Source organism: Urocampus carinirostris, chromosome 1, assembly GCF_059441175.1.
Source record: "Urocampus carinirostris isolate Australia breed hairy pipefish chromosome 1, RoL_Ucar_1.0, whole genome shotgun sequence".
Classification (NCBI taxonomy): Eukaryota; Metazoa; Chordata; class Actinopteri; order Syngnathiformes; family Syngnathidae; genus Urocampus; species Urocampus carinirostris.
Window position 1 is genome coordinate 1,050,160 of NC_142349.1, and position 17,915 is coordinate 1,068,074.

Genomic DNA, 17,915 nt, shown 5'->3' on the forward strand with positions numbered 1-17,915 from the left:
GTCGAAGTGTCCTTGGGTAAGACATTGAACCCCTAATTACCCCCAATAAGCAGGTTAGCGCCTTACATGGCTGCACAGATCACAGCCGCTATTGGGAAATGTGAAGCACAATGTAAAGCGCTTTGGGAAGTCTTTGACTTGAAAAGCGCTATAGAAATGCAGATCATTTCATCATTTCATTTCAACAGGACAGAGACAGAGGAGAAAAGAGAGAGAAGGGAAAGAGAGAAGGGAAAACAGAGATACAGAGAGGGGAAGAGAAAGAGAATGATAGGGAGAAAACAATAGAGAGAGAGAGAGAGAGAGAGAGAGAGTATGAGAGAAAACGAGAAAGGGAGCAAGGGAGAGAGAGAGAATTGAAAAAGAAAGATAAAAAGGAAAAAATGAGATAGAAGATATAGGGAAACTGAGCAGGGGAGAAAGAAAGAGTGATAGAGAGAGAGAGACAGAGAAGAAATAGAGACAGAATGTCACGGTCGCCATGACGACCAGTATGCCACGCCCCCGAACTCAAGCTGAAGCAGATCAGCTGATTGCTGTTCTGCAATTTAAGGCTGGATTTTGGGTTTGGCGGGTGCTGGTTCATTACTCATTATTCACAATCCCGTTCTGTTATGCCTTGTCCTGTTTTAGTCTGTTATGCCTTGTCCTGTTGAGTTCGTGCCGGAGGAACTCTGTATTGTTCTGTTTTGCCCCGGAGTATTGGGCGACTTTTATTTTATTAAATAAAACCTATGGATCGTCAACGCATTTGAGTTCTCCCTTCATGCCTCCTGCCTACGTTCTGGTCCGGTCCCCTTCCACGCCACCACGCACGCTTCGTGACAGAATGAACCAGCAACAAATAGAACTCAGCGAACGATCCCAGCGCGACTTGTGGAGAGCTGGAGAGCGCAGTTCGGCAGGCGCCTACTGAGTTGGCCTTCCCTGCCCGTTCGAACCACGGCCCCGCCCGTCGTGGCCCTTGCTGTGCCTCGAATGGGGTCCCACGAAGAATTGACGCCTGCCTGCCCGACTCCCGTGCCGATTGCCTGCTATTCCCTCTCCCCTGCGTGCATGTCCGAATCCGACTCCGCTGCCCGTCGGGCCGACTCCGACTCCCAAGCCTGCCTGTTCGACTCCCAAGCCTGCCTGTTCGACTCCCAAGCCTGCCTGTTCGACTCCCAAGCCTGCCTGTTCGACTCTCATGCCTGCCTGCCCGACTCCCGTGCCGATTGCCTGCTATTCCGTCTCCCCTGCGTGCCAGCCCGACTCCGACTCCCATGCCTGCCTGTTCGACTCCCATGCCTGCCTGTTCGACTCCCATGCCTGCCTGTTCGACTCCCATGCCTGCCTTGACTCTCCCTGTACTGATTTTGTTCAGTCTTTCCTGTCCTGTCTTGTCTGTTCTGAATCTGTTCCCCCTGAGTCTGACTCTTCTGAATCTGTTCCCCCTGAGTCTGACTCTTCTGAATCTGATCCCCCCTGAGTCTGACTCTTCTGAATCTGATCCCCCCTGAGTCTGACTCTTCTGAATCTGATAACCCCCCTGAGTCTGACTCTTCTGAATCTGATAACCCCCCTGAGTCTGACTCTTCTGAATCTGATAACCCCCCTGAGTCTGACTCTTCTGAATCTGATAACCCCCCTGAGTCTGACTCTTCTGAATCTGATAACCCCCCTGAGTGCGACTCTTCTGAATCTGATGACCCCCCTGAGTGCGACTCTTCTGAATCTGACCCGACCTGAGTGCGACTCTTCTGAATCTGACCCGACCTGAGTGCGACTCTTCTGAATCTGACCCGACCTGAGTGCGACTCTTCTGCATCGGCCTGACCTGAGTGCGACTCTTCTGCATCGGCCTGACCTGAGTGCGACGCTTCTGCATCGGCCTGACCTGAGTGCGACGCTTCTGCATCGGCCTGACCTGAGTGCGACGCTTCTGCATCGGCCTGTCCTGAGTGCGACGCTTCTGCATCGGCCTGTCCTGAGTGCGACGCTTCTGCATCGGCCTGTCCTGAGTGCGACGCTTCTGCATCGGCCTGTCCTGAGTGCGACGCTTCTGCATCGGCCTGTCCTGAGTGCGACGCTTCTGCATCGGCCTGTCCTGTTTACCTGTCCTGATTTTGCCTGTCCTGTTTATCTGTCCTGTTTTTGCCTGTCCTGTTTATCTGTCCTGTTTTTGCCTGTCCTGTTCTCGTCGGTTCTGCCTGTCTGTCATCCCCTGTCCAGTTGGCCACCAGACCCCCCCTGCCGAGCGCCGATTCCGATCCGCCCGACGCAGATGGCGCCTGCCTCTCCCCGTTCCTGCGTGTTCGGAGGAGGGAGCAGGGTTGCCCCAATCGCGATCGTCAACATTCCGGGGCGCGAGGTAGTAATTTTTTCTTTTTTGGGACCTCGGGAGCTGTCCCTTAAGAGGGGGGCTCTGTCACGGTCGCCATGACGACCAGTATGCCACGCCCCCGAACTCAAGCTGAAGCAGATCAGCTGATTGCTGTTCTGCAATTTAAGGCTGGATTTTGGGTTTGGCGGGTGCTGGTTCATTACTCATTATTCACAATCCCGTTCTGTTATGCCTTGTCCTGTTTTAGTCTGTTATGCCTTGTCCTGTTGAGTTCGTGCCGGAGGAACTCTGTATTGTTCTGTTTTGCCCCGGAGTATTGGGCGACTTTTATTTTATTAAATAAAACCTATGGATCGTCAACGCATTTGAGTTCTCCCTTCATGCCTCCTGCCTACGTTCTGGTCCGGTCCCCTTCCACGCCACCACGCACGCTTCGTGACACAGAAGGGGTGAGAAGGAGCAAAGCAGAAAAGAGAGTGGGAAAGAGAAAGATAAAGAGAGAGAAAGTTTGACAAAGAGTCAGAGTGACAAAGAGAGAAAGTGAAAGAAAGAGAGAGTGAGAAAGAGAGACAGTGAGAAAGAGAGAAAATAGAGACCGAGAGGGAGAGAAAGAGCGAAGAGAAAAAGAAAGAGTGGGAAAGCGAGAGGGGAACATAGAGAGAGAAAAAGAGTGAGAATGAGAGAGAGGTAGAGAGAAAGAAATACAGCTCTAGTTGTTTTGCGAGTTGTGCCTAGCTTCGGCAGCATCCATCTATTTTATATCCATATATCAAACTGCAAGTCATTTTCCCCTTGTGCTTCACTCAGCGTATTCTGGTGGGCCTGATCCACAGGTAGTATGTTTGACACCTATGGCTTGAATCAATAATCATTTTACTCAAGCCATGCTCACATGTCGGTTTCATGTGGGGGGTTTAGTCAATCTGGCTAGATCATTTTGAGGATGATTTATTTGAGTGAACAAATAAAATAAATATTTGCTATGTTTTTATGATGTATCATAAAATAAAAATGTTCCCAGATTTTTTAATGTTGGGCACACCGGGGAGAAAAGTGGCACCAAATGAACTCATTTGAATTAGTAGTACTTTTTCTTTTTTTATAATTTGATCCGCATTATAATCCTATTTTCAACATTAGGCTGGCCGGATTAATAAACCTGAATACGGCCCGTGTGCCGTAATTTGCCCACCGCTGCTATTGATTTAATGGATCAAGAGTTTTACTGAAGAAAATGTGTTGGTATCAGACACAAGTAAAAAAAAATCAGTCTCAATTCATGTTTGAAAGTACAGATAAACAATATTTTAATAAAGGTGTCAGTATCACACTGTAAAACCAGGTATCGAAAACAAGAACGAGTCAAGTTGGAGCACATGCAGTCTCTTTGATTCACAGATGTATTTAGAATATCTAAGCAAAAAAAAAAAAAAACTCAATTATGGAATTGTAAAAATCGAAAACAGAACCCTTTTCTCTAGCAGGCTCCAGGAAGTATCAGGTTTCAATAGTTTGAAATGGAGTCGACATTTAGTGGAACACAGGTTGATGATTAACAAGAGATAGTACTTGGTTTGTAAAAGAATATCCACAAAAAACATTGTTTTCATTTGAAATGATAACTACATTACATTTTTTTTCTTGTAAATATCATAACAGTTTAGCTATCAACCCCACTGACAAAATAAGGTATTTTTTAATCCCAGCATTTGTATTTTTTGTATTTTTTTGTTTCTTTTTTCTTTTTAATTATGTTGCAACAAACATCATCATCCAAATGAACACATCAAGGGATGCCAGGCTGAAACCAAAGGCTTGTAAGAGATCCCTCCCAAAAACAACTTAGGACGCTTCTATCAATCATATAAACAAATTATCAAATTTTACATCATTATAACAATTATTTGAAAGTTCGTTTAAAAATGATGACATTGGTTGAAAACAGGAGGAAGAGAGAGAGAAAACAAGATAAAGAGGGAAAGAAACAGAAAAAGAAAGACAAAAAAGAAAGAACGTTAGACAGAAAAAGAAAAAGAGAAGAAAAAGAGAGAGAAAGAAAATTGGATAGAAAGAGAGTGAGAAAGAAAGAAAGAAAGAAAAATCAAGAGGGAATTAGGTACTGGTATTAAATTGCCTCACTAGACCATTAAAAAAATCTGTTTACAAGAAAATCACAATGACATAGCACTGGTGAGCTATTTTCAGAACAGGTCCACGAGCACCCCAGCTTTCCTTGTGGAGCACCCTGGTGCCCGCGGGAACCACTTGGAGACCCCTAAAACAGGCATTTTTTAGTACATTTTGAAATGAAATTGTATGATAAGTACGTAGTAGAAGTAAGTTATAAGGGACCAATGAGGCCAGGCGGCTTACAAATGTGCAAAAACTTATATTTTGGGGATGAAAAACTTCCTTACGCATTTTATTATGCAAAAAATACAAATCTGCTCATTTCCTTCAGTAGACAGGAAAAACATACTGAGACTAATCAAGACAGCCCAGAAGATCATCAGCTTCTCTCTGCGCAGTCTGGACATTGCCAGCTTGCAATACCACCCCAGAGCCATCAACTTTGTAAGGAGCTCTTCTCACGCCAGCCACCATCTTTTTTGACCTGTTGTCTGTAGGTTGGCTGCAGGTGTCACAAAACCAGGAACGGAGACAGGACCCAATAGCGTTCGTTTTACTCAGCAGTGCTTGCATCCATGATCCGATGATCGTCTGTCACGGGTAGCCGATGTCAGAAACGCGGAAGTTTTCTCATTGACAGCGAGAAAACAGGTCGATGGCTAGGACAGGGGAGCAAAACAGAAACGGGTCCAGAAAAGAGGTCGGCAACAGGTATCAGGCAGGAAACAGGGCAAAACAGGTTGATGGCCGGGACGGAAGAGCAAAAGCAGAAAACAGGACAGGATAATGTCGGAGAGTACAAAAGCTTGCCTAGCTGAGAGCATAGGTTCGCAGACGGTCTGACGGTTTCCTTTTTTAAGACGGGAGTTTAAAAGAGTCCAACCGCCAATCAGGTCCCGCGGCTGTTGGTGCCAACTGGGCAGCCGCAGATGCCCCGAATCAGTAGTCATGACAGCAGGTCCCTTAAAAAAAGGACAAACAGGTTCAGAGAAAGGATTCTTCCCCAAGGCATCAAGGCCATCAACACCCTAAACAGGCATGCAAAATTGTGAAACAGATGTTTTGTGACTTATTTGGGATTTTTTTGTTGTTGCTGCTAATGTTTTTCCACTAATCTTAATTATACTATTGTTACGATGCATTGTTCTTTTATTGCACTATTACTGGGCCAGTCTCTAAGCATAACATTGTAAATATATTTTTTCCTATTTATCTTAAAAGTTTTTGATCTCATTCCCCTCTTTAATGCAGGCCAGATCAGTAGAAGAATGTTAACTACAAACGTTTTGCTTTGATTTCAGTACAGTGGTACCTCTACTAACAAATTTCTCTACATTCGAAAGTTTTAGGTTATGAAGTAGCTGAATGGGAAAATATTGCCTCTACTTACAAAGGTGTTTCAGGATACGAAGTAAAAAACACAGTACACTACACAATGTCCTTTACCGCCCCCAGAGTTCTATACATGAATCCCAGCATACTCTTCGTGTCCCTTTCCAGCTCTGTAAACTCTACTGTATGGTACCACTACGAAGAGCTATCATTCACAATGGACCCCCCGAAAGACATGCAGAAAAGTTGAAAAGGAGAAAAGAAAAGGAAGAGACTTTTTTGGCCATCGAAACAAAGCAGGATAATAGAAAAGTAGGAAAACACATACCAACATGTAGGAGGAGACAACAAGGAAGAGGACGCAACTATCATTCCATTAGCCCAAATTATAGAAATTTTAGCAAAATTCAATGAAGTCTCGGAATTTGTGGAAAGGAATCACCCGAAAAAAGTGTTGACAAGTCAGCCGATCGCTCTTTATGATGATGTCTGTCTGGCGGGGATTGTCAAATCAGGCAAAAGCAAACATCATTGGATCAGTTTTTCAAGAAACGCGTGGCAAAAAAAACTGCTAAGGATCAGTAAACAAAGAGGCCGGTTAAAAGGGAATTGAATATCCTTATTTTTTCCGTTATTCTTTAATTTTTGACATTATGTGTCTCTCAATTTATTTTTATTGTGCCGTAATCTAAGTTCAACATGTATTTGTTTCATGTTCTGAGGTTTTCTATGATTTGTTGAAAAAATATACTTTTGCAGGGCTTGGAACGGATAAGCGCATCTACATTAAAAAGGCGTCCCTACTTACAAATGTTTCAGGTAACAAAACTACACTTACATTTATATAGCGCTTTTCAAGTCACTAAGTGCCTCCCAAAGCGCTTTTACAATGAGCTTCACACTTACCCACCGATAGCAGTGTCAGGCATACATAATAATAATAATAATAATAATAATTTCCTTTGTATTGTCATTCTTTGTAACAATGTACACAGAACGAAATGTCGATACACCTGACCCGTTGTAGCGAGTCGATGCAGCCGCAGTCAGAGGGCGCCGCCATTATACCAATTAGGTATGTCTCGGTCGAGGCGCGAACCAGCGACCTCCCAGTCTCAAAGCGGGCACACTACCATCTAGGCTACTGAGGGAACTACTTGCTTATCAGGGGCATTAAGGATTCAGTATCTTGCCCAAGGACACCTCGACATATAACACGGAGGAGCCGGGAATCAAATCTGCATCCCCTTGATTCCAATGAGCGCTCTACCTCCTGAGCTACTGCCGCCCCTAGAATGAAGTAAATTAGTAAGTAGAGGTACAACTGTATTATGCTTTATCATTCTGCCTAAATTTTTAACCCACACGACATATTATAATCACGGATGACAAGGGATCTTTTCACAACCGTTTATTCACAAACAATAGGGGGAAAGAGCTTCATGTTTGGCACTTAATGAGTTAACTTGTTTATTTTAACAGTTGAGTGAAGGCAGTTTTACACCTGAACCAACTCAACACTGCCCCCTAGCGGCCAAATGACAATTCGTTTGCATGTATTAAAAAAAAATTGAAAAAAGAATAGAATTAGATAGAAATTACCTAGAGCAGGGGTCGGGAACTCAAAAGAACCATAATTGTCATTGTTTGTCAATTGCCCTCACCTGCGCTCACTCTTTCAGACCCAGCTGCCACTAGTTTTCTAATTAGTCATCCTCCTATTTAAGCACGTCATTCACTCCTTGTCAGTCCTTCAGCGAACCTGCGCACATGCAAGGCAAGCATTTTTGACTCTGGCTCCCGTTTTGTTCCCGACCTGTTCCTGTTTCTAGCTCGAATTCGTCTCCTGTTTCCTGTATCGATCCTCTGTGCCTGGCTTCCCGATCGTCTCCGGTTACCTGATTTGTTCTGAACTCCAACCGCGCTCCGTCTCCCGTCCCAGCTGCCCAACTCATTCCGTTCCCCGATCCACTATCCTGTCCCGGCTACCCGACTTGTTCCGATCACCGACCTCTCTCCGTCACCCGTACCGGCTCTCCCGAGGAGCAATAAGGCATTGAGTGAAACGTTATGCATGTGGGTGCACTGCTTGTACCGGTCGTGACAGTCGGACTGACCAAAAATGAACCCAATAAACGCTCACACAACCGCTGATCGGTGAGAGATGGAAGCTTCTCTGCCCTGCAGCGTTTACAATGGCCAGAGGGGGGGTCCGACGGATGTCGGGTGACGTCTCCTCCCTTCTGCAACAGCAACAACAGCTGTTTCAGTATCAGCATGAGAAAATGGCTACGTTCACCGAGTTCCTTTCACCTCAGCTGCTATCATCAGACCCACCCACTGGGGATTCTCCTCCTGTCGTACTGTTGCCTTCCCCGCGTGTCCAGCCCACGGACCCGTTGGCCAGCCGGAGCAACTGGAACTCAGAGGCGGTGGTTGACGCCTACCTTCACAGCCTGGCCAATTACCTAAAGGATGAACTAGTGCCCCACCTGCTCATCTCGCCGATGCGATTGCTCAGACAGCCGTCATCGATCGTCGGGTCCAGGGGCGACGCCGTGAGAGGGGTCGCCAGAGTCGTTCAGTTCCCTGCTTGCCCGGGGCGGTTGGGACCACTTCTGCATCCCAGCCTCCACCCGCGATCCAACAAGATCCACCGGAGCCTATGGAGGTGGGTCGTGCGCCCCTGTCGGTGGCGGAACGCCAGCGGCGTCTGTCTGAGGGGCTTGGTCTATATCAGGGGTCAGCAACCTTTTTAGGTGTGGAGTGCCACTTTCAAATTTCCTTGTAAATCAGTGTGCCACACCAAGATTAATGACTCGCACATTTTTTTTAAATCCAACAGAGCTGTAGTTTTACACCAGTCCATATATACAACATGGATATACATTTTAATCGTATAACTCAGTGTTTTTCAACCAACATACACTGTTATTTTTAAAAAAGTTCTGAGGCACACCGTAGAAAATGTTTGAAAATGTAGTTATGTCAAATATTTCACTCTACTACCTCATAAGCAGATATTTAGTATATAAAAAGAAGGAAATGATATACATTCATTCATTAATCCATTATCTGCACCGCTTATCCTCAGTAGGGTCGTGGGGGTGCTGGAGGCCATCCCAGCTATCTTCGGGCAGTGGACAGGGGACACCCAGAACTGGTTGCCAGCCAGTCGCAGGGCACACAGGGACAGACAGTCCATTGGTGGTTCGGCTTCACCTGCCATGAGGGTCCATCCGACGTCCATGTCTCCTGCGTCAAGCTATTCTGTGGGTGTCGGTTGACACCGGATGCGCCTCCGCCTCCAGCCCCTCGTCTGCTGGACGCGGGTCCCGTCTACCCCGTGCAACGCCTAGGCAGAGGTCTGCAATATCTGGTGGATTGGGAGGGTTACGGTCCAGAGGAGAGGTCCTGGATCCCCACCAGGCAGATTTTGGACTATATCCTCATCAGGGATTTCCACCAGCGACACCCCGACCAGCCTGCTTTCCGCTGGGGCCGTCCGAGGGGCGCCCGCCCGTCCACTCAGCCTCCTCCTAGTCCAGCTCCTGCCACGCCTACGGATGTTGATGGTGCTGATGGATTTTTACTGGATTTTTTTTCTTTTGGGACTTCTGGAGCCTTCCCTTGAGGGGGAGGGTTCTGTCTTGATTTGTCATTGCCCTCACCTGCGCTCACTCTTCCAGACCCAGCTGCCACTCGTTCCCTAATTAGTCCTCCTCCTTTTTAAGCACGTCATTCTCTTTCTCTCCTTGTCAGTCCCTCAGCGAACCTCCGCACATGCAAGGCAAGCATTTTTGACACTGGCAACCATTCTGTTGGCGACCTGCTCCTGTATCCTGCTCGATTTTGTCCCCTGTTTCCTGTATCGATCCCCTGTCCCTGGCTTTCTGATCATCTCCGGTTACCTGACTTGTTCTGTTCTCCGATCCACGCTCCACTATCCCGTCCCGGCTACCCGACTTGTTCCAATCCCCGACCTCGCTCTGTCACCCGTACCGGCTACCCGACTTGTTCTGCTCTCCCGTCCCAGCTACCTGACTTGTTCTGATGTCTGACCACATTCCACTTTCCCGTCGCAGCTGCCCGACTTGTTCCGATTTCCGACCACGCTTGGTTCGCGCGGGCTTACGCTCCTCCTGCCCAGCGAGCACCAGATCGCGGTCTTTTTCTTCTCGCCCTAACTTCTCTGTTCCCTCAATCAAGCATTGTGTTGAACGTTACTCATTTGAGTCCACTGCTTGTACCGGACGCGACAATAATAGCAAAATGTATTTATTTTCGAGACAGCCATCCCATATATTTTAAGACAACATTTTTAGCGCATTTTATCTTTTTGAGTGATGAGAGATGATTTAGACAAAATTACTAAATAATAATTATGCCAGAACCTGTGTCCCATATTAACAAATAAACCATTTTTACCCTGTAAAGTCCAGTGTTGCCTTATGGATACATACCTCCTACCACCCCCCAAACAACTCTCAATTTTTATTTTTATTTTCTAAAGACCACATTTACATTTTGGGGGGGATCCTGTTGTACATGCCCAGATTGTAATGAGACAGCGCGTTTATAAGTCAAACCCTCTGGCCCTGAAGCTACATGTCCTGCAGAACTTTTGAAGTTTTGATGTTTTTGAGAGATGTTCAGGGGGTGGTAACAGTCACGTTGCCATGTGGCAATGCATAGCTTTACAGGGTTAAACTTCTCTCCCTCCCACAATTACTTAGGATTGTTGAGGCTCATTTTGACTCTATTTTTATTTATTTATTGGTCAATAATGTTTTAAAACAAGGTGCAAGCAGAGTTCTTTTGTAAATATGTCACAAATAACTGCAAATGAAAATGTGTTGATGTATTTCCCATCAGGGCAGTAGTCGCATGTGACTGAGAGGAGGGCGTGCTGTGTTGCATAGCTCTGCCCACCCCTATAGCTCACCCAATCAAAGCGTTTTGGAGTAAGTACAGTTTGTTTTAGGTTTGTTTAATAAGCTTCCGTATGAAGGATTTCTTAGCGACATAGAGCCAAAACGGGGTCTGTTGGTGTGACACCTTCACTTCAAACTGTAGGTAAAAGTGTGCCCCTTAATATTCTAGTCCGAACACCTAGCGTTAACAGAAACAGCTTCAGACACGCGCGCACCAAACTTGCCGCTGAGCTTAATTGAATTGGAACACAACATGAGAAATTTGTATTTTATCACCGAGGAATTTGTAGTAATGAAAAGAACCATAAATGGCTCGCGAGCCAAAGGTTCCGACCTCTGCTTTAATTGGACGCTCATTAAGCTTTGGCAACCCAATTTCCCACCCTACAAGGCAGGCTGTAGTAAGTGGACTGATACATCCTTTTATGTTGGGTTAGGTTGTCAACCACCATTACCTCCCAGTACATGCTCAGCAAGCATTCGGCTCCTGGAAATGGTCACACCTGAGGCCAATCCACGGATTACCCAGGGAACTGTATTTAAGAGAGGTTGCCCAGGGGAGGAGAAAAGTGACCATGTGCTGAAGCAGTTGAGGCAGTTCCTAATGCCCCTGGGGTAAGTGGCCTGTGGTAAAATATTTTTCCTGACGAAAAAAGAGAAACTTCCTTTTGCTTGAGGTGAACAATAGGCTGAAACCTTGCTTTTTTTGAGTGCTTCAAGACTTCCTTGATTGTGCCTAAGGTGTCCTCGCCCAAGAATGGGGCTATTGAAGGACCTGTGCAGCCCTGAGAATAGGCTCCACTAACCAAGTCCATCTCTGTTGAAGAAGCTTAGATATTTTTTTGTTTGTTTTTTTCTTTTTTTGACCTCAGCTCCCATTTCCCCCAGATCATTTGTTGGTGGTGGATCCAACATGGTGGTGCGCATGGATGCTGCGGCTAGTTGCTCTCCAGCTAACCTTCTATTTACTACTGTTGAAGCTCTTTGTGAATAAGGGCTATACAAATAAAAATGACTTGACTTGGTTAATAGCCCCTTTCTGTTCAATTCTAGAAAAGTCTTTTGGTTGTGTGTTGTCTGAGTGTAAAAACCTACCTTTTTATTCCTTGAGTTGCCAAAAACTGTTGCTTTAAAAATTGTTCTAAAATCCTAATCCAAAACTTACTATATGTAATTTGAATGCTGTTCTTGAGCCACTTGGGAAATATCAACAGTTTTGGTCTTTTATGAAACAACCTAAATACTATACGAAAAACTACTACAGAAATGCAAAAAAAAACATTATAAATACTAGTCAAGTCATGGCTATTCGTATAGCCCTTAATCAGAATCCAAATGGCTGCACAGACCAGACTATTACACTATCCTCTGATCTAAACCTACCTTATGAGGTTTTTTTTTTGTTTTGTTTTTTTAAATATATGCATGGCTTCCCAAAAATCTAAAAATTTTGCTCGGATGTGTATGGCTGGCTAGATTTCAAATGAAAGGTGTGTAAGATTTCGACAAAGACTACAAAGAGTTCAGCTAAGTCAAATGATTCAGCAAAGCTGAAATTTGGTCTGTTAAATATTAGATCGCTTGCTCCAAAAGCTTTACTTGTTGACAACATTATTCGTGATTATAAACTTAACTGTATGGGTCTGTGTGAAACTTGGTTACGCTCGGATGAGTATTTAGCGCTAAATTATGCTTCTCCCCCAGACTACGAGAGTAGCCATATAGCACGCGCGTTGAAAAGGGGTGGTGGTGTTGCGCTAATTTCTGAAAAATCGCTCAAATTTAATCCACGTACCTCTAATAATTACAAGGCGTTTGAGGCTCTGTGTGGCCAAAAATACTTACAGTAGGGACGAACTTATTCGGTTGGGTGGGCGTCTAAATTTCGACTTTTCGGGCACTTTTTATACCGCCTATGATATACCGAGCGAACTTCAAAGACACCCGGCATCCTTGTGGACGGCTATTCCGCTTAACAAACGACGTCAACGCCGCCGTAAGGACAGAAAACAGAAGCGTGGTTGCCGTGCAGGTAGATGTGTGAAGCGTGCGAAGTCTAAGCAGCAAGATGGACGCGAGGAAGGACGCGAGGATGTAACTAATTCCACCATTCATCCCTCGCCGGTGTTGTGCCCGGGCACAACACCGGACAACCCACACGAAAAGCCACAAGAGCGGCAGCTTTTGAAGATTTCGACAAAGACTACAAAGAGTCAGACTTGATTCTGACTCGGAGTTTTAACCTCAAACATTATGGTGTTACCGTGTACTACCGTTATCTCGGATCATTATTTAGTTACATTTGAGGTGCTAGCTAAGAGTAGTGTTAAAAAAGCTGAAGTATTTAGCGGACGCAACATAAGCACTGGCACAGTTTCTGAGCTCTTTGAACTCCTTCCTGGAGCAGTTGCGTCCTTTCCTACATACATTGGCTCTATTGACTCACTCATGAATGAGTTCAATACCACCCTGACTAGTGTGCTGGATTCAATAGCGCCCATAAAACTAAAATCACGTCCTAAAAGACGCACGCCTTGGTTTACTGATGAAACTAGAACCCTTAAACAAGAATGCAGGAAATTGGAAAGAAAATGGCGCGCTACCAAGCTTGAGGTTTTCCATCAAACCTGGTGTGACAGCTTGTTAAAGTATAAAGCGGCCCTTGCCTCTGCAAAATCGGCCTACCTTTCGAAGGTGATTGCGTCTCAAAAGAACAACCCCAAAGCCCTTTTTGACACTGTAGCATCGCTTACAAGGCAACAGACTATCGCAGATAGTTCGACACACTCTGCTCAGGACTTAATGGTCTTCTTTACTAAGAAGATTCAATGCATACAGGAAGAAATTGCTAAAGAAATTATTAATACCACACATATTAAAGGACTGAAATTTACAGATGCACGACAGGGTGGCTGCCTTGGGAAAATGGCCGGTTTTAGTGAACTGTCACTTGATGATCTCAAACAGGTGGTAAATGCGGCCAAACCGACAACTTGCCAGTTCGACCCGCTCCCAGGTTCACTTATTAAAAGTCTTTTTGGCGTCCTTGGACCTTTAGTTCTAAATATTATATACATATCACTCTCCTCAGGTGTAGTTCCAGCAGCTTTTAAGTCCGCCGTTATTAAACCCACACTGAAACGACCCAACCTTGATCCAGAAATATTAAGTAATTACAGACCTGTGTCAAACCTACCTTTCCTCTCTAAAGTACTCGAAAAAGTAGTGGCACAGCAGCTGAATGCTTTCATATCCGAGAATAACCTTTTTGAATCCATGCAATCAGGATTCAGGGCTAACCACTCTACTGAGACAGTTCTGATCAAGGTAACAAATGATCTCCTAATGTCAATGGATTCTGGCGCTTCATCACTTTTGCTGCTGCTGGATCTTAGTGCTGCTTTTGACACAGTGCACCACAATATCCTACTAGAACGGTTGGAAAAATGGATTGGTCTCTCAGGAACAGTCCTCTCGTGGTTCAGATCCTACCTCTCAGATAGGACGCACTGTGTTAAATATGGTGAAATGACATCTGAGCCCTTTAATGTTACCTGCGGTGTTCCGCAGGGTTCAGTGCTTGGCCCCCTTCTTTTCAACATTTACATGCTTCCATTAGGTGACATTATTCGCAAGTACAATATCAGCTTCCACTGCTACGCAGACGACACTCAACTCTATCTTCCGTTGGAGGAATCTTCCACACTAAACTGTGGAAATTTGGAGGCCTGCCTCACTGAGATAAAAGAGTGGATGTCACTCAATTTCTTGCGTCTTAACTCTGAAAAGACCGAAATGTTAGTCATTGGTCCATCTAAATGCCGTGACTTATTCTCAAAAACTGCTGTGAACATTGACAAATGTCACATCACACAGAGTGACTTAGTTAAAAATTTAGGTGTCATATTTGACCCTGATCTAACCTTTGAGATGCATGTAAAGAAAATTACTAGAACCGCTTTCTTCCATCTTCGTAACATTGCCAAAATCCGTTCAATACTGTCTCAGTCTGATGCGGAAACTATAATTCATGCATTTGTTACCTCCCGTCTCGATTACTGTAATGCACTACTCTCCGGTCTCCCGAAGTCCAGAATCAAGTCTCTTCAGCTAGTACAAAATGCCGCAGCGAGGCTTTTAACTAGGACAAAAAAGTACGATCACATAACACCGATTTTGGCTAACTTGCACTGGCTCCCAGTTAGCCAAAGATGTGACTTCAAAGTTCTCTTAGTATTGTACAAAATCATTCATGGACTTGCTCCCTCTTATCTCTCAGATCTGATCTGCCCCTATGTCCCGGTCCGAAGCCTACGATCTGAGAGTGCCGGTCTTCTGGTGATCCCGAGAGCAAAGAAGTGTTCTGCTGGTTCGAGAGCGTTCTCCATCCGAGCACCGGTGCTGTGGAATGCTCTTCCCCCTGAGATCCGATCTGCAACCTCAGTGGAAATGTTTAAATCTAAACTTAAAACTCACTTCTACTCCATTGCTTATGAATAATAACCTACTCTTCTTGTCGACTGAAAAATAGTCTGTGTAACATAGTATACTAATCTGTGAAGCCCTTAGAGACTTATTGTGATTAAGGGCTATACAAATAAAAATGACTTGACTTGACTTGACTTAATATTTTGTGCCTCCTGGTGTTGCCAATAAAACCTTCATTCCGTTAAAAAAAAAAAGACATTGATTTGAATAATAGTAACTATTATACCCATGTTATTTTTTTTACGAATACCCATGGGTTGAGAAATGTTTCATTTTACATAATGGTATCTATACCTAGTAATCGCGGCCATGTTTGTTTAGCATCTAGGTGCTATGAAGTGAACGTTTGCACTGGTTTTCGTCCGCATTAGACTATAAATTGCTATCTAGTGGTTAGATACTATAAAATTTTTAAATGTTTTTTATGTTAGCTAAAATACTGCTGCTTATATTTTCCAAAATCGTATATTCTGGCCAATTTTGCTAAAACATATTAATGTATGGGATGTTTTTGTGGTATTTTTTTTTTGCTGGTAGTTGTATAAAATGGTCACGCTACTTTCTATTTATCTGGTTGAACTGTAGTTTTCGTGGGTCTTATTGTTTTTGGTAAAAGTGGCATGAAAAGTTATTAAAACATAGCACAATTTGAAAAACTTTATTAATTTAATTTTCAACAACATTTATTATAATTACATGTATTTCTTATGTAGTATTTAACAATCTTATTTATTCAAAGGTTATTACATATAATTAGAATTTCTACAAAGGCTTATATTCTATGTTTTAGGAACATATACAGTCGTATGCAAAAGTTTGGGCAAGATTTTCCTTTACAAATTATTGGTTGTTCAAATCAGCAATTTCAGTTAAATATATCAAATAGCAGACACAGTGACATCTGAGAAATGAAATGAAGTTCATAGGATTTACAGAAAATGTGCAATAATTGCTTAAACTAAAGTAAGCAGGTGCATAAATTTGGGCAAACTGACAGAAAAATTACATAACATTTAGTAGATCCTCCTTATGCAGAAATAACAGCCTTAAAGGTTTGATGGTTTCCGAGCATGGACAGCCCGCTGTAAATCACACCACAGATTTTCAATAATATTTAGGTCTGGGGACTGAGAGCCATTCCAGAACATTGTACTTGTTCCTCTGCATGAATGCCATAGTAGAATTTGAGCAGTGTTTGGGGTTGTTGTCTTGTTGAAGTATCCAGGCCCGGCGTAACTTCAGCTTTGTCACTGATTCTAGAACATTGTTCGCAAGAATCTGCTGATACTGACTGGAATCTATGCGACCTTCGACTTTAACAAGATTGCCAGTAACTGCACTGGCCACACAGCCACACAGCATGATGGAACCACCACCAAAATTTACTGTGGGTAGCAAGTGTTTGTCTTCTACGTCCATGCATGCCACTCCTTGTTATGTCCAAATAACTCAATTTTAGTTTAATCAGTCCACAGCACCTTATTCCAAAATGAAACTGGCTTCTCCAAATGTGCTTTTGCATACCTCAAGCGACTGTGGCGTGTGCGCAGAAAAGGCTCGTGCCACATTACTCTCCCATACAGCATCTCCTTGTGGAAAGTGTGCTGACTATTTGAATGATGCGCAGTGACACCATCTGCAGCAAGATTTTGTTGTACGTCTTCAGAATTGGTCTGTGGATTGAGTTTGACCTTTTTCACCATCCTTCGCCTCTGCTTATCTGAGATTTTTCTTGGCCTGACACTCCAGGCCTTAACTAGAACCGTGCCTGTAAGATTCCATTTCCTCACAGTGGAAATTGACAGCTGAAATCTCTGAGCTAGCTTTTTGTATCCTTCCCCTAAACCATGATGTTTAACAATCTTTGTTTTCAGGTCATCTGACAGTTGTACTGAGGCTCCCATGTTGCCAGTCTTCAGAGAAGATGCAAAAAGAACAACTTGCAACTGGCCGCCTTAAATACACTTTGATGATACACATGATATGATATACACATGATCAAATACACATGATTTGGCTTCACCTGGATACCTGTCAACCTGTATGGTTTTGCCGTACAAAGTACGTTTATTCTGCATTTTAAGACGTGTACGACGTACGGGAAAAACGCTAATTTGTCAATTATGGGTACCATCTTGTATACACAGACTATCACGAAACGGAAAATCAGGTCAAACAAGTTCGCCGCGGAAGCCTCTATCCTTGTATGGTTTTTTTCATTGCAAACGAAGCGAGCGGTTTGAGGTAGTGAAAGGAAGTCGGCTCAACTCACTCAAACGGCTAACTTGGTTTGATGCATTATATTACGAATTATTATGTTGTATAAAGAAGTTAAGAAAAAAAGGAAGTATAAAATGAAGAAAGGCAGGTTTGTGGTCATACCTTTTAATCAGTATATCACCAACAATAATTAAATGCAGAAAATGAATTTATAATTTGAATTAGAAAATGTATTCTGCTTAATTATATTTGCATGTATTTTGACCTTCTACAGTGAACGTCCAAGCTACTTCATTTTTGAACTTTTTTTTATAATAAACCTCATTCATGTCAAGCAACTCAGGATCTCACAACAAAATGTTATATAACAATATATATGATATAGATAGATAGATAGATAGATACTTTGTTCATCCCCGAAGGGAAATTCACATTTCCAGCAGCATCCCTGAGCTGAGAACAATCGAGAACAATCGAAAATAACATGG

At 43.8% G+C, this 17,915-nt stretch overlaps 1 long non-coding RNA gene across 2 annotated transcripts in view; it reads left to right on the forward strand.

Annotated features, from left to right (window-relative positions):
* LOC148373195 (uncharacterized) overlaps positions 1 to 15,336 on the forward strand; it is a 40,182-nt gene extending 24,846 nt beyond the window's left edge. The window contains exons 1-3 of one of the 2 annotated variants that reach the window (XR_015850052.1): positions 6,540 to 6,604; positions 11,157 to 11,334; positions 14,999 to 15,336. This is a non-coding gene — a long non-coding RNA (uncharacterized LOC148373195). Of the gene's footprint in view, positions 1 to 6,539; positions 6,605 to 11,156; positions 11,335 to 14,998 lie in introns of those variants that run through there. The other variant, XR_015850057.1, reaches the window with a different exon arrangement.
* The last annotated feature ends 2,579 nt before the right edge of the window (positions 15,337 to 17,915 follow it).